This window comes from Anser cygnoides, chromosome 1, assembly GCF_040182565.1.
Source record: "Anser cygnoides isolate HZ-2024a breed goose chromosome 1, Taihu_goose_T2T_genome, whole genome shotgun sequence".
NCBI lineage: Eukaryota > Metazoa > Chordata > Aves > Anseriformes > Anatidae > Anser > Anser cygnoides.
Genome location: NC_089873.1, coordinates 75,660,596 through 75,674,936, shown reverse-complemented (window position 1 = coordinate 75,674,936; position 14,341 = coordinate 75,660,596). Strand labels below are relative to the sequence as shown.

Sequence of the window (14,341 nt, the reverse complement as noted above, 5' to 3'; positions counted from 1 at the left end):
ATTTAGGAAAAGTATAAAGGGTATAGGGAATACACTGAAATGACAGGGAGCCACCAAGTGGAAAAGAGGACATGAAAGGAAGAGCCATTCACAGTAGTAGGAAGACCACCTCAGTCAGGTACAAAACTCTTGGAGAGCCAGAGTCTTAGGAGATTGCAATAAGATGAGGAATTGACACAAACCAGCCCAATTTCCACTTAGACTTGAGTGCCAGTAACAAGTGGTCTGTGTGCAGTGATGGAGAGGGATGTCGTATAGCACAGGTTATACCAGTGACAAAAAAAAAAAAAAAAGGCAACCAAGTCAGAAGGAGCTGGCTCGATAACTGAGACCCCTGGGAGCACATAGCAGATTTAAAATGGCCAGGGTTAAGGATGAGGGAAATGCAAAGGGTTGAGTGTTCATTTGTTCTATCTATACCAGGGGAGAGGGCAAAAACAAAAGCAGAGAAAGAAGAGAAATCACCCTGGTAAATCAAGAAAAGCAGTGGAAAAAATGAAATTAAAAAGGTAGAGCTGGAAATATTAAAGTAATGCATGAAGCAGAAGGGGAACAGACATTTCAGGGTCTTACTGTGAGACGGAATTTTTGTAGGAAAGATGAAGCAATATCTGGTGTGAGAGCAGTTTAAGCAGAGCAATGAGCCAACCAAAGTTTTCACTTCAACACCACAGGTAGAATTATCCCCCTCTTTGTTGAAGCAATTCTCTTGAGAAACACTAGGTCAGGTGTGAGAAAAGTGCAGCTCTGAAAATGGATGTGTGGTATTTTCTGTTAGAAGACAGTTTTCAAAAGTGCAAAAGTGAGTGTAGTTAGCATTCTCCCTTGTTATACTATATAAATAAGGTTAGCTTACCTGCCTACACATAGTACATTTAACATGTTGAAGACAAATTGACTCAATAAATTTTCTTGTCATAGAAAATAGTGAGAACAACATGTTGATGACATTGGAACAGCAAGAGATTGTATTCTAAATGTTCCAATGTCTTTGACACATTATTTCTGAGGTTCTAACATCACTAGCATAAGATTTCTATTTTCTAAGATAATAGTATCATCTTTCACACTTTTTTTGGCACTGAACAATACTCTTCCTACTGTGGACTTGCCTCTGTTTGTCCCAGTCCCTTAAATTTATGGTGTGGATCCACTTCTCATTGTGCCAGTAATCTTGCCCCCATTTCAGTTCACAAATGACAAGACTGGATCCATGTGATGAACAGAGGATAAAAATTATTTTCTAAGACATCACAACTATTCTGGCAATTAACACATGTTATGACCCCTCTTACCTGCTGAGTCACAACTTTGGGCATTGCAGGTTGTTCCAGTTAGGAGCAGAAACTGTTTGGTGGAGTCAGCTGTTTTCCTGATATCATCCCATTTGCTTGAACAAAAAAGGGCTCAAATAGAAGGAGACTGTCTCAGCTCACAACTCAGTCATCTGGCACAGTATTCAGCTGAAAAACACCCCTTTAGCTTTTTGTAAGAACCATAGTCCCAGTGCTTGTTCATTTTACACTTAGCTTTCTCTTCTATGTTTTTCACACACACACACACACAGCACTCCCTTCAAAGAGATTCCCACTGAAGACTGTGGCTGCAGATTGTGAATTCCTGAGCAGCTTTTTGTACCTTTGGTTCTGAACATTGAATTTTGAAGTTCCATCACCTGCTGCAGTTTCATGAGGAAGCTTTATGGCTTCTTACAACTTACAGAAGTAAAAGACAGTAATTAGGATAATAATCAAGGCAGTACATAACCACATCTCACTAACTTATTTACTCATCACTGCAGTTTAGGATAGTCTGACACCTTTAAGTTACCTCCAAAAGGAAATAAGAGACTCTTCATAGAAGAATGATAAATTATATAATTAAGAGACTATCCTGTCTTTCTATTCCGATGTTCCCATGTGCTACTCCAAACCAATTACACCTCATTGCATCTCTTTTTGGAGCTTCCCACTCCTTATGCAGTTTTTTTCAGGCTCCTTGGAGGCATCTCTTACAATGGGCCCCTGAACAGCATCTGTTGTGTGGGTGGAAATTGCTAGCTGACACACCCCATGCATTGTATCCTACTGGATACAAGCAGCTTTTGCAATTTTGAGGCTGACAGGTATTCTCTCCATTTTCCATTGGTAGAGAGGGAATGGGATAATCTTAACCCTGGAAATACGCTCATTTGGACACAACAGATAGGTTATTTCAAAGACTGACCCCCAAATTATCTTCAATGACATTGCGTGTATTCACATCAGTTCTACGTACAGTCCTACCTAAGGTTTATCCAGTTTAAGTTTTCCAATCAGATCTGGTCCAAATGCAAGATTTGTCTTTCAGTAGAAGTTCAAATGAACTTTCAGGATTTGATTTCAGTCCAAATCAAATCTAAGATAAATATTTTTCAGGAATTCTTCTGAACCCCGAATGGTTTGGTTCCCCAAACCATTCAGCTGCTCAGTGATTATCACAGCTAAAACAAGCATTGACTTCACAAAGCAGCGATAGAGACTCAAACTCCCAGTTCCAAGTAGATCCATCTGTGATTTGCTCTGTAGGGAGGACACAACAGTGTACAATTTTGCCAGAAACTCAGGAACTACCTTAGATCCAGTGAAACTGAACAGCACTTGAGAGGTGTCTAACAAATGATCTTTGTTTCAGCAGTACTGTTGCTACTGAAAAAGTCTGACCTATGGCCCACCCTGCAGTCCCCATCTCTCCAGTTGGGAAACTCCATCCTAGTCTATGTGCCTAAGCTTCCTTTGAATCTCTGAATGAAAATGGTTACGAAGAAGAAGAAGGTGTAATCTAGGCCTTGTCCCAGCACAACCCCCAGTCTGGGGAAGTACTACTCCTGGCTCACATACTAGAAGCATTAGTATTACTTAGTCCCAGTTATCCAAGGCTGTCTTCACATATAACCCAGAAAGCATGTGACACTTTGGTTTCTCATTTTGCAATTCAAAGCTTCTAAGGGACCTAAAGAATTGTTAGTCTACAGGAACACCAGGCAGAAGATTTACAGAAGTCTCCCCAACCAAGGATGAGGAGCCTGCATTCCTACTAGTTTAGAAGGAATAAGAAACATTAATTCTTGCCTCTTAGGGGTAGGAAAGCCAGCTGAACTACCAGCATCTACTCTGATTTTCTCTGCTATCTCATCATAAATTTGTTCACTGAAATGGTAGTTACATAATAAATTTGCTGTAGTTCTACAAGTCTACAGAAACACATATGATTCATAATTTCTTCCCTGACCCCATGTATGTTTCACCCCCAAATCCCAAATCTAATTCATTCTCTCTGCTACAGTCTGTTCCACTTCATGTCTGCCAGGGAGAAGCAGAGCAGGGCTGTTCTCCAGAGGGAGGTGAGCCACAAGCCAAGGGGGATCCCAGTGCCACCAGCGCAGCGGCCTCATTAGCCAGAGCCCAACCCACAGTACCTAAAGGATTGAGCAGGACAAACCCAGAGACAGTGGCCAGGTCCCACGAAGAAACCAGATTTTAAGACACTACTATGGTGATGAGGCAGGTCTAAAGTCAAGCTAGAAAGTGTTCCTATAGGTCAGGGCTAAAATCACACCCAGTGATCACTAGCCAGGCCCCTGTAGAGAAACCAAGCCCCAGATCAAGGCAGCACATAGATTAAGGTGCAGAGCAAGCAGCTCCCTAGCATAGCTGTGACCTACTACTGCTCCAACATAGCTCATACAGAGGCTGAAGGCCCAAGGCTTAGCTTAAATAGAGCTCCTGGTTCCATGAGGTGGGGGGTGGAGGCCACAGGTGAGGCTAGTCAGGGCTATTAAGATTTATTACTGCATGCAGGGCCCTGATAATGCCTTCCCAAACAATGGTTATTATGTTGTGAAGCAGTTTAAAAACCCCAATCAAATAAAAATTACTACTCCTTATTCATGTGTACCAGAAAGATCTGCTTGGCAAAAATACTGCCTCACAGAGATTTTCCTTGTTTCTTGTTTCCTGGACACTTTTTCTACATCTATTGTGTAACTTGTGCAATAGAAATTGTGCCATGTTGTAACCCCTCAAATATCCAGCCAATTTCAAATGATGACATTACCCTACAGCCTTCTTTTTCCATTGATCTAAAACCAGCCAATAAAGCTTATCACCTACTGCTTTCTTCCCATTTTCTTTACCAAATTTCATTTCAAACCCCAAGCCATCCCAGCGTGAACAGAGAGTTCTCACTGAGGTAAGCTAAGGGAGAGACTATATTTCAAGGTAGCTGTTTCCAGTTGCACAGTGCTCTGATATCAGGTTCTTGCCATGGGAATGACTTGGTTTCTTGAGAATACTTGTAGCCACTGTTCCACTGGATTTGAACTTCTGCAAGATATAGGAAGGGAGGAAACGATCATCTCTTCCCAAACATGCTCATTCCCCTGAGCAATCAGTTCTTTGCTCCTTGCTTGTTTAGACTGGCATTTGGAATCAATCCCACAATGAACCTATCTGGACAAAACATCAATAGTAATCAATGTTAAGCCTGAACCCATGCTTTTGGGCTACTACAAAACCGTAGCACTGCAGTTTTATTCCAATGTGTGGTTAGAGGGAAGTGCCCATCTGGTTTCAAATCCAAAGAGCCACTTCTGGGATGCCCAGTCTGTTGCAATCACAAGCTTCCTTCTATACAAGTAGTTGTGAAAATGTTCCATAGTTTTAATCACTGGCAGAGCATCTAGTAATTTTTCCCAGGAGAGTTCAGCCATTGACTTATAATAAACTGTCATCCTCTGAAGTCATTTGCATTACTGTATCAATACCTAGTCCATAAACACTAGCATTTTTGTCTAATTGAAAATGAGGTTTGAAGCCCTGGCAGTTTAACACAGAAAAAGTCAGAAGAACCTTTTCATCTTTGCTTACAAAATCACACACTCACCACTGAAATAACATTATTTTCCTAACCTTTTTATGCAAATGACATGTAATATTGTGAAACGCACAAATAAACTTCCTCTAGTAGGATTAAAGTCCCACAAAACTGCACATCTGGGAGTCTCTGGGGAGCTGGCTGGTGTTCAAAGATCTTAAGAGTAGAATTTCCCTCCTCACAGTTCTGTGTACCAGAGCTAAACTCATTGTTTTAAAACAATTCCTATTGCTTTGGGTACAGTTTCAGACCAGCACCCTTAGGCTGATCCCAGCCTATATTTGTAAACTTATCTAATTTTGTTCAAAGATATTAGCATGAGCCCAGTATATTAACTAGGTGTAGAGAACAGGCCGGGAGGAGTTCTGGACCAAAGTCTTCTCTGGTGGTCTCTCTTGTGTAACTGCCCACTATGAAAATCAAAGGCCATCATGTTGAAGTGCCACAAACTTTGTCTGCAATAATAGCATTTTTCTCATCTTCTGGGCCATTTTCTATTGCCAATCTTTGCTTAATATTCAGTCTGAAAAATCAGATAAAACTGTTACAGGGTCTGGGAAATCATCACTATTCATAGTGACTCAGAGGAAGCCTTTTAAAGTGTTCAAGGTAGTTTCTACACAGGAACCAAATCTGCCGTCATTTTTTCTCTTACAAGAACTATTGTTGATGCACAAGAACAGTTGAAGGCTTATTTATGCTCTTCTGATGTTTTTCGATGTCCTTTGTGGCTTCTTCTTTCTTTGCTTGATGTTAAAAACAGATGATGTGGGTGTTTGAGGTGCTGGTTCTCCCTTTGATAGCCTCGGAATACTGCAGCCTCAGTCTTTCCCGAATCAAAAAGAAAATCGTGATGTTTATCCAAAAGGTCTTTGGGGCAATATCAAACCAGATACTACTGAAGCCAGGGATAGAAGAATGGGGGCTTGCTTAATCGCATTAATGATTTCTAAATAAAACAATCGTACTTATTAAAGCCAGGAATGGAAGAATGGGGGCTTGCTTAATCGCATTAAAATAGTTTTTGCTGAGTGTCTTTGCTTACTACTGTGCAAATTAACCGAAACAAGGAGTCTCGGGGCCCCTCACAAAGGATGTTTCCTGACAAAAATGGGGAACCTGTCTCAAAAACCAGCTGAGACCGACCTTGTGGTTTGGACAGGAGCCAAGGAGCAGCTGAGTCTGTACAAAGGCACGGGGTCAACTAGTGGTGATGAAGAAGAGTTATCAACCTTCATCCCCACAACCCCCCCGACGACCACCACCAGAAGGCACTGCGCAAGTGCAGACAGAAGGAGTTTATGGAAATGACTTCTTGGAGCTAATTTTAATACAAAGCGGGGATAGGTTATGCATATGTATAGGCATATTGGGAAACCATGCATATGTAACTCTTTACTGCATGTAACCAAAGCAAGTTGCCACGTTAGGGCGCACATGACTTTGGGAGCTATCCTGCATACGCCCGGCACCGAAATAAACCACACACCTACTTTATAACTCATTTGCTTTGAGTTGTAGAGTTCTTTCACGAATCACCCACACCTCCTGTTTGATAATTGGGTCCAATTTTGTACCAAATATAATAAGGCATCCATCCCCACACTGCTTTCTGGTATGGAGCAGCATTGCAAAAGGATGCAGGCGTTGTGTCCCTTGCTCCACCATCTTCAAGATACCTGCCATCTTCAGGAGACATGCAGTGGCAAGGGCCATCCCTGGCTTTCTTGACTCATCGTGCCAGAGGATTTTTCATTAGTTCCACTGGCAGGAGTATCAAACCCAACAACTCCAAGGGGATTTAAGAACAATCTTTTCGCTGTACAAATAACTCATTTGCTTTGAGTTGTAGAGTTCTTCCATGAATCACTATATCAAAACAAATCTAACAGAAACAAACCTTCAACTTCATCCCTTTAGTGTTCCTCCTGTGCACTATTCATTTACACCAGTAGTTTTACATTTTTACACAGTTTCACTTTTTTTTTTTCCTGTTTACTGTTCACTACACATTAGCTACATTATCAAACATAAAAATTCTCTCCTGCTTCAGAACTACTGAAAACCTAACATATCAGATCCTCCTGCAAACTTCATCTAAAAGTTTCAACCAAAGGTTTCTGTCTCTGGAAGACTACCATAATATTAAACTGCATTTACTGTTACAGAACTGTTTGTTCACATTGGTAAATTACTTGCTCCACACTAACAGATCTTGAATGAATTTGGCACAGGCTGGATTCATAGGGTACCACCTGTCAACTACCAGTTGACCAAAATTTAGTCACCAAAACTGCACAAGGAAACACTCATTTAGAGTCTGCACAGCCAAGCTGGCCTAATAATTGTCATGTTTGAAGCTATGTCTACTTTGGTCAGTAACCAAGCTCCCATTCTTATTTCTCAAGTATATGCTGGCAGTGAGTTCTAGCTCTTCCATGCTTTACCTAAGGGTGGTGTCTCTGGTTTCTGGCTAGCTTTGTAACAATCTTTACTTTTTTTTTTTTTTTGCCTGCGTTTATTCAAACTATTTATTTGCATTACTGTAAACTTACTTTGTCTTATAAGCCAACTGTACTATTTTTGATAGCTTGAAAAATGAAACTACCATCCCTTTTCCAGCATGTATGCTGGCCACAGAGCTGTGTTTACAGTGCTCATGGCAGTCAGTTCTCAGCCTCCTTAAGAGTGCTTGCTTCCCATCCTAGAGCACTGATGCAAGGGGGGACAGCTTTATGGGCAAATTCCATTGCATTTCTGCAGGCCTTTAACTTCATTTCACTCACCTCGGTCCTGAGAAACATAAAAAAATTAATTTGCTGGTAAGTTATCTATCCCAGAAATGTTCAGTGATAAGTGTGCATTCTACAAGTCTCCGTCATCCTCTGCAGGTGAAGTGAGGACTCTGTTTTCTCCTTCTTCCTCACTCTTGGCTATCCTCTGACACCCCCAGTCTTTAAATCAAAAGCCCAGGACTTCCTCCATGATCAGGGTAATGCCATCTTGTTCTGGTGGGTAAGTTGTGTGTCATTCAAACTGTATGTTACATCTTTTCTGTCCTTTATCCAGCTGTCCCCTACCAGAGAGATAGCAGATCATTTCAAGGACAGGTTAATTATTCCCTTTATGCTTAAATTGAAGGTGCAACAGAAGAGGAAACACTTGATGCCTTTCACCAGGTTGCAACAGAGAGTGGCTGGCTACTCAGATGTTGGACCTATCGTCTTGCTGAAGCTCAAACAGTGCAGTCATTGTACTGTTAGGAACAGAAAGGAGGACTCTTTTCTCATGTTTTTTCTCTAAGTGGTAGATGCACACTTCCCTTACCTCTGAATTTACGTGCCATGATGGGTTTATTTGACTCCATTGTGTGCCTCTGTGATTTAATTGTTATGTTATTAGAGTGAGTAAAATAAAGCTGCAGCTTTTCTTTTGCTGTATTAGTGCAGTTTAATTACATTTGGGAAAGGCGAAAAGAAGAGTGGGAGCTTGCCAACATTAATGCTGTCTGTCATTCACAGCCCATTGATGACAAGGAGTTGAAAGCTTGGCAGTTACTCTGGTAATCAGCAACCTGGCTGATGACGAATGGAAAAGATTATGTGAAATTTCCTGAAAGAGGGAAAAAAAGAATTCTCCAAAGAAATAAAATACAAAACAAGAACAAAGGGCAAAAAACCCAACCCCCAACTTCTAAATCCAACAGTAAATCCCTTTTATAATGTTTACATGAAAGACACTACACGAAACAGTTATAATAAATGAAAAATTCCACTAGTAAACTGTGTTTAATGTCTATAAAAGGGATCTGTGTTCCTAAAATAGAAGTACAAATATGACCACTGGATTGTTGTTAAAAGTAATTTGGAAATGGACTTTTTTCCCTGAGCTGAAGGGTACATATCACTTGTAAAAAAACAACAACAAAATACCTTCCATCACTAAAGATGGCACCTCAGTTACATTTTTTGATTTACAGCATGGAAAAGAAAGTAATCTTTAGAGCTGTTCCAAATATATAACTCCCAATCTTTCAAAATAAAATGCTTTTTGATTTCTTTTTTATTCACTTTGCTTAATTTTCTCTTCTTTTAAATACAGGAGAATGCAGACTTATTTCATCTTACTATTAATAATATAAGCAACTTCTGTTCAGGCTTTAGGGTTATTTGTAGCACTCCAGCATCCAGCACAGTATTAAACTTCAAGGAAGGGTCCAGGAAAATGCAACTGGGAACTACATCAAGAAAGAAGAGAAATTCTACAGTACTGATGTGCTTTTGATGTGACCCATATAATGGATGATTTGTGACATCTCTCATTTGTCTTAATTAAAAGCTGAATATAATTCTGAAGCCATTTTTGGCATCTTTGGGATAAAACAATGCTGGCTTGTCTGAAATTATGTCTTGTCATTTTTCTGTGGCTGCTGGAGGTACCTACTTGATTTCATACTTCATATAATTAAGCTTTGGGATTCTGGGCTTCAGCCTTTCATTTCACTTGGAGAAATTAAAAGGTCCTATGGTATCTATAGTATTACTATAGTTTTGAGAATATGAAAAGCCTGTAGAATTGATCAACGTGCAATTGTTTGCTTGGTATGCAAACAATCGAGTCTTTTGTCTCTTCCATTTTGTCAAACAACATAATGCGAGAAAAAAAAAAAAAAAAAGGGGGTTTTAATCATGATGTCAGGCAACTCAGGCAACTTAAAATTTACCAGCAGGTAATGTTGACTGTGCAGGACTGTGAATAGGGAATTTCTCTTTCACAGTGTTGAACAGATACATCACCATGTGGCTTCAGGCTTTTTCGCCACAGGCAGTTTTTCCCCACAGGCAGTTCCATATTTTAGGAGGAGTGGGAGAGAATACCTCGCCACAATTGAAAGATCACTGAGCTTTACTGGAAAACTGTGAATGAGAATGAGAATGAATGAGAATGATTTGACTAATACATTTAGTATTTTGAAATAGCTATGTACTTATTAGATGAAAAACATAATGCATATTAATGACCTCCCTCCACTAAAGAAATGACAATGGAATATTAGTCAGGCATTAGACCCAGTTTTAAATTTCTCTGGGAAAGAGAAAGGGGGAGACGAAAAACCATAAACTTTTTTTTGTGTGTATGTTAACAATGAAGTTCCACTGCCCAAGTAACAGGTCTCTCCATTGCTGGAGAATGAAGAAGTAAGGCTACTTTATAGATAAGGCTTCCTACATATGTCATTTCCTCCGCATGGTAATCATGTGCAGGCACAACTTGATGGTCTTCTTTATTTGTCCAGGTTTTGTGGCCAGAGCAAAACACCAGAGTGCATGTACACTGACTTGCACGCAGAATATTCAAGAGTCCAGGCTAGGACCACACAATGCTTAGATCAGCTGTACTTGCACATGTGCGTTAAACCTGATCCGTCAGGGGAACATTGTGGGATCCTAAATCAGACTAGTCTAGGAGGTATCGGCATAGTGCATACGTGTAGACTAGCTCTGCAGCACACATGCAGGAAGTCTGACATGTCAAGCAGAGAGGATAGAACCGGATAACACAAGAGATGATTGACTGAAGATTTCAGAGCTAGAGAATGTCACTCAGCAGTGGTCTACTGTTCCTCCTCTGCAGTGACGCTGCGCTGACAGAAGTCTGCTGGCCCCATATATGTAAAAATCAAACTATTTGAGAAACATAAAAAAATCCTGAAGTAGGTACGATCTGTTTACCCACTGAAAAAATGGGTACTTTTGAAGTATGGATTTAAATTAAACTACACATAAATAATTAACAATGACCAAAAACCCAAATGAAATACAAACATTTAGCAGAAATAAAGAGATGTGCTGTTATACAGAACTATCTTTACTATCCATTTCTGCCTTCCCCAGTGTTCTCCTGAACTTCATTTGCCCACCTTAAAGTAACATTCTCTTTGTACAATCAAGGGCAACTATAAATAGTTGAATAGAACCCTAAAGTTGAAAATAGAACCCTAAAGGGGCTCTTTGCATTATTATCCCTTGAATTTGATCAAGATACGATTAGAAATACTGTCCATAATGGACAACATTATTCCATCGTATTTGCCCCCAGAATTCATTATTTAACCTCCCCCCCCCCATATATATAATCTGCATCTCTTCCAATTACATGTGATACTGGAGATAATTTAGATCTTGCTGTCATGTACTGAAGTGAGTTCAGATAGTCAATCAAAAGAGGTGTTTGCTGCTGAAGTTTTGAAGGTGATGCCAGTGAATTGACTAAAGCCACTGGCTAAGCATATGGAACAGGATTTAAATGATGCAGGAGAGCAATTTCTGAGAGCTGCAGTGTCTTCTACAGGCAGAGTAAGTGTCTTTGTTTCAAGCCATGCAAGAAGTTCAGTTAAGAACTATTTAACTCAAAGCTGAAAAATCGACGTAAGACTACAATAAAGATCGCCTATTTTCCTCTGTTAATCTACAACTAAACCTAAGTAAGAGAGGATAAGATCCGTCTTCTCTAAGACTATGAAGGTGATGGCTACTAGATGCTTCCAGTTCCTTTTCTGCATGTCATTATTTCAGTTGTTTCATGAAGTATTTTAAAAGGCAAACATGCTTTTGAAATGCATCAAGAACATTTAAGGTAGTCTTAATTAATGAACAATTTAAAACGATGTCATGTAAATTTTAACTGAATGTCAGTTTTCATACAAAAAGAACTTGACACAAATCATAAGTAAACAACTAAAAATGTAAAGTATAATTCACTATTTTGTAACAATAGAGCTATAATTCACTATTTTGTAACAATTAATGTTCTGAATAAAGATTTAAAAGCTAAAATAGAATCATACAATGTGTACGGATACGTCATCCTTTAGCTGAAGAGCAATCAGAATAGCCATATTTGGTAATACGGCTGCAAATTTATGTTTACATGTTTAACAAAAAAAAAAAAGTATAAACAGTTTCTCTTAGGCAAGACAACTAAAAATTTAAAAAGTAAAAACAAACAGTAACAATGAAAAACCCCACACCTAAGTCACCAAGATATTCTTTTTTCTGCCTCATCTATCAAACAATAATTAAAAGGAAAGATTTACGTCAAGCCAACCTTACCATATCTGGAATATTTCATCAACAATTTTAATATTAAAGACAAAAATAAATACGAGTAATACTTAGCACATTTTTTATTTTTTTAAAGGAATTTATTACTCATATTTCCCATGGGGAAACTACACAGCCTCAAGATTTCCAAAAACAGGTGCCTGTAATTACTTTTCTAAGCTTGTATTCATGCATGTGAGTAAGTGAATTGATTGTGAATATGTTCTGCAGCTTCTAATAGGTCCTAACCATTAGGCTGATCAAAAAAATTTCAAGCACATTTATATTGTTGTAAAAATGCTGACATGTCAAAATGCAAACTTTCAAGATAAATACACGTTTTGCCAGTAACGGAAACTGTGAGGGAGGGTTTTCAGGTCCAGTTTTCGGTTTCTGATACACAGCCTGGCCTCGTCTCCATCTGTGCAGAGAGTAGATAATTGCTCAGTGGGTAGCTGAGGTATTCACCCCCTACGTGGAGGCCTGCGTTCAAGGGGATGTGCTGACTGCTGGGCTAGTCTGAGGTGCATTGCTTTATTTCCTCCAGATTTTTTTCCTAATGCCACCTCTTTCATGCTTACATAGAACAAATGTCCAAACCCTAAGTCTTGATAGAATGGACGTTTTCTAGCATGGATTTTTTTCAATGACTGCTTTATCAGTGATAAAGTCACCATGTGTGCTAAAAGCAGATGTAACTCTACTAATTGTTGCTAGCTATCCAGCACACTTCCTTGCCTAGTAGGCGATCCAGAAACAAGCGTGCAGGAATTAAATTTATTCTTGGAAGGGTTTTAAAATATTTCATTTCAGAATCGCTCAACAACTGCACAGCAAAGCCTTTTACATGTCAGTTGCCTCTCCTTGATGTATGCGTTTAACTCTCCTGCTCCCTACTCATCACATCGGAGGAGTATTATGTATTTATGATTCTATCATGGCCTGATTTAGGAGCTGGCAGGAGCCGTGCATGCTCAGTGCCTCTGAGGAGCACGCCGGCCGCTGGCGGAGCCGCGGCCTGCCCCCATGCCACCCCAACTTCCAGCACTCCACAAGTACCTCACAGACCCACACCCGCCCGGCACCCCCTTCTCCTCTGCAGGGCTCACAGCGGCTCCCCCGGCCCCAAGGCTCCGGGGCCCGAGAGGGAAAGTCCGTGAGGAGGGCTCCAGAAGGGGGTCGCCCGCCCTCCCGCCTGGCAGAGGCCTCCCCGGGCAGCTGCCGCTTCAACCCTGCCCCGGGGCTCCCCGGGGCGCAGCCTCCCCCGCGGCCCGCCGGGGGCAGCCCCGCGCCGCCCCCTGCTGCCCCCCACCCCAGCCCCCGCCGCAGCTCTGGCACGTCCCAGTCCCAGCCCCAGCCTCGGGCCCGGGGCCATGGAGCCCCGGCCGGGCGGGGAGGAGGGGAAGGCCGACACTGGGGGATTCCTAGCCCCCCAAAGGAGGTGGGGGAGGTGGGGGAGGCGGGGGAGGGGAGGCGGGGGGAGGGGAGGCTGGTCTCCCGGAGAAGGAGACGACCGCTCGCACAAAATCAGGCGGCTTCCAGGCAGCCCTGGCGGGCAGGGTGAGTATTTTGGGGGAGGCCCCGCCCCGCACCCCAACCCGGCGCCCCCTGCCCCTGTGCGGCAGGGGAGGGACCAGAGTGGCCGCTCCGGGTGGGGTCTGAGCGCCAGCTCGGGGCGGGGGGGTCGCGCCCGGGGCCAGCTCCCCGCTGCGGGAGCACCAGGGGCGGCGGGACGGTGGGGCTGGGGGCTGGGGCTGCGGCTGCGTGTGCCAGGGTCTGCACACCCTCCCCTCCCCCCCCCCCTTTTTTCCCTACCCACCCCAGGCGCGTCAGGGTTTTGCTTCTCCCAGCCTAGCTTCCCCGCGGCTGCTTCTCCGTGCTCCTTAAAAAATAGATCTGTGTGTGTGCCCCAAAGCTTGGGGGGGGGGGGAGCGACGGGGGGGAAGGGCTTCTCCGAGGAGCAGGGAGGTGCAGGGAGAGCCGCCGGCAGCTCCTCTTGTCCTGCCTCGATGCTGCCGTGCCGGAGCGGAGAAGGGGGGTGCGCCGAGGTAAGGGCTGGCACCCTGCTCCCGGGGATGGGGTGCGGCCGCCGTCTTGCCCGCTCCCTGCCTCTCCCCGGGGCGCCCCACGGAGCCCGGCCGCCCTCGGGCAGAAGTTAGTTTGTCGGCGGAGTTGGCGCGGAGGCCCCCCGAGGTGGCACAGCACCTAGTTGTGGTGGGCGAGGGCTCGGTGACCTCCAAAGTTTCCGCCGCGGGAGGAGACCTGTGCCATAAGTTTTTCAGGATCCGTGCAGATCTGCGTGGAGTGGGTCGCGCCGCTACTTG

At 42.7% G+C, this 14,341-nt stretch overlaps 1 protein-coding gene across 4 annotated transcripts in view; it reads left to right on the top strand.

Annotated features, from left to right (window-relative positions):
• Positions 1 to 13,347: 13,347 nt before the first annotated feature.
• Positions 13,348 to 14,341, top strand: part of MPPED1 (metallophosphoesterase domain containing 1) — a 64,823-nt gene continuing 63,829 nt past the window's right edge. The window contains exon 1 of one of the 4 annotated variants that reach the window (XM_066990342.1): positions 13,348 to 13,458. The gene's annotated coding sequence lies outside the window, so the exon portion shown is untranslated. The other 3 variants (XM_066990340.1, XM_066990343.1, XM_066990339.1) reach the window with 3 other exon arrangements.